Here is a 7,059-nt window from a genome sequence, read left to right as displayed (position 1 = left end):
TGAGGTCATCCACATGAGTGCTAAAAGGATTCGTTAAAGTTCTGTTACACGGTAAATCAGTCTGATCTAAAAGCCGTAAATTCAACTAAATACCTAGGTATTAAAATTACGAACAACTTAAATTGGAAGGAACACACAGAAAATGTTGTGGGGAAAGCTAACCAAAGACTGCGTTTTATTCGCAGGACACTTGGAAAATGTAACAGATCTACTAAGGAGACTGCCTACACTACGCTTGTCCGTCCTCTAGAATAGTGCTGCGCGGTGTGGGATCCTTACCAGAGAAGACTGCCCACACTACGCTTGTCCGTCCTCTTTTAGAATAGTGCTGCGCGGTGTGGAATCCTTACCAGACAGGACTGACAGAGTACATCAAAAAGTTCAAAGAAGGGCCGCACGTTTTGTATTATCGCGAAGTATGGGAGAGAGTGTCAGAAATGATACAGGCTTTGGGCTGGACATCATTAAAAGAAAGGCATTTTTCGTTGCGACGGAATCTTATCACGAAATTCCAATCACCAAATTTCTCCTTCGAATGCGAAAATATTTTGTTGACACCGACCTACATAGGGATAAACGATCACCACGATAAAATAAGGGAAATCAGAGCTCGTTTGTAAAGATATAGGTGTTCGTTCTTTCCGCGTGCTATACGAGATTGGAATAATAGAGAATTGTGAAGGTGGTTCGATGAACCCTCTGCCAGGCACTTAAATGTTATTTGCAGAGTATCCATGTAGATGTAGAAACTACAATATTGTCCCCTTCGAAGTAGTTCGCTCTGGCAGCTATACACCGGCGGAGTCATTGTTCCCAGCCACGGTAGCAGCGCTGAAAGCCTTCAACTGGTGGGGCCTTTAACATGTCGGTCACATCGTTTTGAGTGTTCTCCAGAGTCCCAAAATGACGTCCTTTTAAAACATCTTTCAATTTTAGGAAAAGAAAAACTAGCAACGACTCAGATCAGGTGAACAGGCGGGCTGTGAAACAACAAGAATGCCTTTTGAGGAAAAAATTCCGTGCTGGAAGTGATCGTGTGTCACGGGGCGTTGTCGTGATGCAGTATCCACTTGTCTGTAAGGCCCGGTCTCACTCCATTTACCCTTTTCCTGATTCTTTCAAGGGTATTTTTTTAAAACACTTTATGGCAGTTTGTGCTGGAGGAACAAATTCTTTATGCGCGATGCACCTACTGCCAGAAAAGCAAATCAGCATTGTTTTGCTCTTTGATTTGCTCATTCGAATTTTTTTTCCATTCGAGTATATGTCTCAGTGCGTCACTCCTCACTTTGCCGCTTCGTCTCAGGATCGTACTCAAAAATACATGTTTCATCACCTGTCATCACACAACTCAACCATTCGTGGTCATTGGCAATCTTCTCAAGACGTCGAGGACGTCCCACGTGTCCCCCGATTGGTCCACTGCTATGGTCGCCCCGGGTACTGCCTGCACTGAGGTTGATCCCTCACCCGTGGTCAAGTGGGAGATCATTCCAAAGTCTGGCAGTCAGCGTAAAACTTCCTTAGGGACGTGTGTCGCTTTGGATCGGAGCAGATTCTGTCTGGTCTCGGGCGGCCAGCGGAAATGGTAAAGACAGCCAGTCTTGCTTCCGAGATTAAGGCGGAGCTCACCATCTGCAGCATCGTCGGTAGAACCGACTGTGGCCCTTTGGTGCAGAGCCGAGTGGAGGGTCTGAATCAGAGGCTCAGGCGGTTCTGTGACTGTGTAGGCTGCAGATTCCTTGACTTGCGCCATCAGATGGTGGGTTTCCGGATTCCGCTTAATAGGTCAGGTGACCACTACACACAGGAGGCGGTTACACGGGTAGCGGGGGCTGCGTGGAACGGGCTGGGCGATTTTTTAGGTTAGAGGGTCTCAGGGAACCACAGAAGGGGCGTCCGTCTAAAAGTGGGCAGGTAAAACACAGTAAGGTAGTTGTAGAAACGATTGGTATTGTAGTTGTAAATTGTCGTAGCTGTGTTGGGAAAGAACCAGAGCTCCAAGCCCTAATAGGAAGCACTGAAACGCCAATAGTTGTAGGTACAGAGAGCTGGCTAAAGCAGGAAATAAGTTCAGCTGACTTTTTTCAAACGATCTAACAGTGTTCAGAAAGGATAGATTACATACAGTTGGTGGTGGAGTATTTACTGCTGTCAGAGGTAGTTTACCTTGTAGCGAAATTGAAGTAGATGATAGGTCGTGTGTATGGGTAGAGGTTATACCTGACAATCGGACTAAACTATTAATTGGATCGTTTTACCGACCCCCCGACTCCGAAGATATAGTTGCTGAACAGTTCAAAGAAAACTTGTCTCATTTCAAATAAGTACCCCACTCATACAATTATAGTCGGTGGTGACTTCAATCTACTCTCGGTATGTTGGTAAAATTATACGTTTAAAGCCGGCGGCAGGCATAAAACATCATCCGAAATTGCACTGAATGCTTTCTCAGAAAATTATTTTGGACAATTAGTTCATGAGCCCTCTCGAAGTGTAAACTGTTGCGAAAGCATACTTGACCTTGTAGCAGCAAATAATCCTGGCCAAATAGTGAGTATTGTGACGAATACAGGAATTAGCGACCACAAGGCAGTTGCTGCTAAGTTGAATACCGTAACACCTACAACCATCAAAAAGAAACGCAAAGTATATCTATTTAAAAAATCTGATAAAAATGCTCTTAACGCCTTTTTAAGAGACAGTCTTCACTCCTTCCGGTCTGATCATGTAAGGGTAGAAAAGTTGTGGAATATTTTCAAAGAGATAGTATCGACAGCAATTGCGAGGTGTATACCACATAAATTAATAAGTGATGGTACTGATCCCCCATGGTACACAAAACGGGTAAGATCGTTGTTGCAGAAGCAACGAAAAAAGGAAGCCAAATTTAAAAGAACGCAAAACCCCAAGATTGGCAAAGTTTTACAGAAGTTCGAAATGTGGCGCGTACTTCAAAGCGAGATGCTTTTAATAATTTCCACAACGAAATTCTGTCTCGAAGTCTGGCAGAAAACCCAAAGAGATTCTGGTCATACATAAAGCACACCAGCGGCAAGACACAATCAATACCTTCACTGCGCGATAACAACGGTGAAGTCACTGATGAAAGTGCCACTAAAGCAGAGTTATTAAACACGGTTTTCCGAAACTCCTTCACCAAAGAAGACGAAGTAAATATTCCTGAACTCCAATCAAGAACACCTGCCAAGATGAGAATCATAGAAGTAGATATCCTCGGTGTAACAAAGCAGCTTAAATCACTTAATAAATGCAAGGCCTCCGGTCCAGATTGTATATCAGTCAGGTTCCTCTCAGAGTATGCTGATAAAATAGCTCTATATTTAGCAGTTATATACAACCACTCGCTCACAGAAAGATCCGTACCTAAAGACTGGAAAATTGCTCAAGTCACACCAATACCCAAAAAGGGAAGTAGGAGTAATCCGCTGAATTACAAGCCTATATCACTAACGTCGATCTGTAGTAGGGTTTTGGAACATAAACTGTATTCGAACATTATGAAGTACCTCGAAGAAAACGATTTATTGGCACAAAGTCAGCACGGATTCAGAAAATATCGTTCTTGTGAAACAGAACTAGCTCTTTATACTCATGAAGTAATAAGTGCTATCGACAGGGAATGTCAAATTGATTCCATATTTTTAGATTTCAGAAGGCTTTCGACACCGTTCCTCACAAGCGTCTTCTAACCAAACTGCGTGCCTACGGAGTATCGCCTCAGTTGTGCGACTGGATTGGGGATTTCCTGTCAGAAAGGTTACAGTTCGTAGTAATAGACGGAAAGTCATCGAGTAAAACGGAAGTAATATCCGGCGTTCTCCAAGGAAGTGTTATAGGCCCTCTGTTGTTCCTGATCTATGTTAACGACGTATCTGAGTGGCCGTCTTAGATTGTTTGCAGATGATGCTGTCATTTACCGTCTTGTAAAGTCATCAGATGATCAAAACGACTTGCAAAATGATTTAGATATCTGTATGGTGCGAAAAGTGGCTACTAGCCCTGAATAAAGAAAAGTGTTAAGTTGTTCACATGAGCTCTAAAAGAACTCAGCTAAATTTCGATTACGCGATAAGTCAAACAAATCTGAAGGCTGTAAATTCAACAGATTCTTAGGGATTACAAGAACAAATAACCTAAATTAGAACGATCACATAGATAATATTGTGGGTAGAGCAAACTAAAGACTGCGATTCATTGGCAGAACGAAGAAGGTGCAACAGGTCTACTAAAGAGACTGGTTACACCACGTTTGTCCGCCCTATTCTGGAGTATTGCTGTGCGGTGTGAGATCCACATCGGGTGGGACTGACGGATGACATCGAAAAAGTACAAAGAAGGGCAGCTCGTTCTGTATTGTCGTGAAATAGGGGAGATAGTGTAAAAGACATGATATGTGAATTGGAGTGGCAATCATTAAAACAAAGGCGTTTTTCGTTGCGACGGGATCTTCTCATAAAATTTCAATCACCTGTTTTCTCCTCCGATTGCGAAAACATTCTGTTGGCACCCACCTACATAGGGAGAAATGATCATCACGATAAAGTAAGAGTAATCAGGGCTCGTACAGAAAAATTAAAGTTCTCGTTTTTCCCGTGCGCCGTTCGAGAGTGGAGCGGTAGAGAGACAGTTTGAAGGTGGTTCATTGAACCCTCTGCCAGGCACTTTATTGTGAATAGCAGAGCAATCACGTAGATGTAGAGATGTAGATCAACACACACGTTCCATCTGTTGTCCTTCTGCTCATTTGTGAGGTTTTTCGGCACCATTTTGGTACAAACCTTTCGCATGTGCAAATCTTCGGTCATAATTTGATGTACGATGAATGCGTTTAACAGGTCACCAGTCACCCTTACTTTTAAAACGTGGATCTGATCTCACAGGAGTGCGCAAACGTTCGATATTTTCGTCGGTTTTTGAAGTTGATGGTCTCACGGAGTGACGTTCATCTTCATCGTGTTCTCGGCCTTCCACAAATGATTTACGCTACCGAAAAACTTGTGCTCTTTATAAGGAATATTCCCCATAGGTATGTTTCAATTTTTCAAAGGTTAAGCTCGGGGATTCCCCAAGTTTAACACAAAACTTGATAGCATAATCTTGCTCTAAATTCCGCTTGTCCATTTTCGTAACACACAACAAAAACCCAGTTTCACTGAAGGCGCTCTCAAGAATCACCAAGATGGCTGTACAGAGATGAAATTGGGACTGAGCACCTGGGAGGAATGAAAACATCGCTCTACGCTAGTAGGACACTACGTTGCCTGATCGCTTGAGTGTTGTCAGTTTCATTATTTGTCTCAAACAACTCGTGTGAGTATTTTATTTGCGGTGATCAGATGTAATCTTATGTTCATAAACGGTAAATGTACTTAAATGTTTCGAATCACAAGTTTTAACAATTAAAAAGAACAATGCATACAATGTAGTAATTGCATGATGTCTGCTTAGACATGTGGAGCCATATACCTCGGGAAACCTGCCAAGAACTTGTCGAATCTGCCAAACAGAATAGCTGCTGTATTGTGTCCCAAAAGTAGACCAAGACGCTACTGTGGAGGCGGTCATAATGTTTCGGCTCGTCAGTATATATTCTGTGACTTTACCACGGCTGTACCTCTTTCGTTAGGAGAACAAATATAGTCTCTGGGAGCTGTGACAACATGAGGAAAAATATCTCTGGTTAGAACAACCAGATACGAAGTCGAACGTTAGGTGTTATTAGAATCTCGTGGCACGATTTCAGTATTCTGATTTTATAACTGTCGTCTACAAAGGCGTTAATAAATAAATAATTGAATAGTTGTATCTCTGTTTACTTTCTGAACTACATCCAGCGGTAATTAATTGTTGTTATTTGTCAACAAGTCATCGTCAAAAAGGAGAGGTGTTACTATCAGTTAAGTTATACGAAGAAGGAGGGGGTCTCATAATTCGTAACTGCATACCGCAGACTTGGCTTGAGCTATGTAACTACAGACTGTTTTGCGATTCTAGCGTCAGCTTTTCTTTGGTAAATTATATGGTATACCCAACCGAAAAGCAGACCTTCACTGTATTGCACAAGCGGAATTAACGGCTTCACAACAGTTTTCTCATTTCTGCTTAGTCCGAGCAGCAATAGTTATGACCAGAGGCGAAATAAGGCAGGGTCAATTCAGACAATGCCCCAGCGTCCCCGACGACAAAAAGAAAAAAAGGGGAAAATTTAAATGGGAAAGTGAAACAACAGAAAATTCTATGTTCATCGGTGCATGTTTACAAACGCTCATGGCGTGTTGGTTGTCAACAGCTGTGTTCTGGAACCAGTCCTCTGAAAGCGAGGTAAATGGATTCTGTTCAGCTGTATGCTTACCTTCGACCAGTGAGCTGCCCTGGGACCTGTCAAAGTTAGATGGTTCGTAACGATTGTTGATGCACTAACTAATAGTACGATATTACAGTATGCCTAAATTAGTTTGGTCACCAACATGATATTGCTTCTCAGTACAAGTGCTCCGTTTGAAATGTTGGAAGTGCGATCTCTAGGTATTTCAACTTTTCTGTTTGTTACACGGATTAGAAAGCCTGAGATCGGTGTTCAGAAACTTCGTTAGTAAATAATTAATTCATTTTCAGACTGAGTTCCATCCATTTTTACTAGTCACAGTGTTTTTTATTTCTTCAGTTGAACGTTTTTTAGCAAATATGTACCATTTGACATATTTTTAAATATTTTAAAAATAGCAAATGCTACGTTAAATGAAGTCTAAACTTCGTTGTTGTTAGAATTGTGAATTTTTTTCCTTAATCAATACGAGGACACGCTGAAAAGCAATACCCCCGGATTTTTAATATTACACTACTGGCCATTAAAATTGCTACACCAAGAAGAAATGCAGATGATAAACGGGTATTCATTGAACAAATATATAATACTATAACTGGCATGTGATTACATTTTCACGCAATTTAGGTGCATAGATCCTGAGAAATCAGTATCCAGAACAATTATCTCTGGCCGTAATAACGGCCTTGATACGCCTGGGCATTGAGTCA

Source organism: Schistocerca piceifrons, chromosome 1, assembly GCF_021461385.2.
Source record: "Schistocerca piceifrons isolate TAMUIC-IGC-003096 chromosome 1, iqSchPice1.1, whole genome shotgun sequence".
In the NCBI taxonomy this organism is placed as follows: Eukaryota; Metazoa; Arthropoda; class Insecta; order Orthoptera; family Acrididae; genus Schistocerca; species Schistocerca piceifrons.
This window is presented reverse-complemented; position numbering follows the sequence as displayed.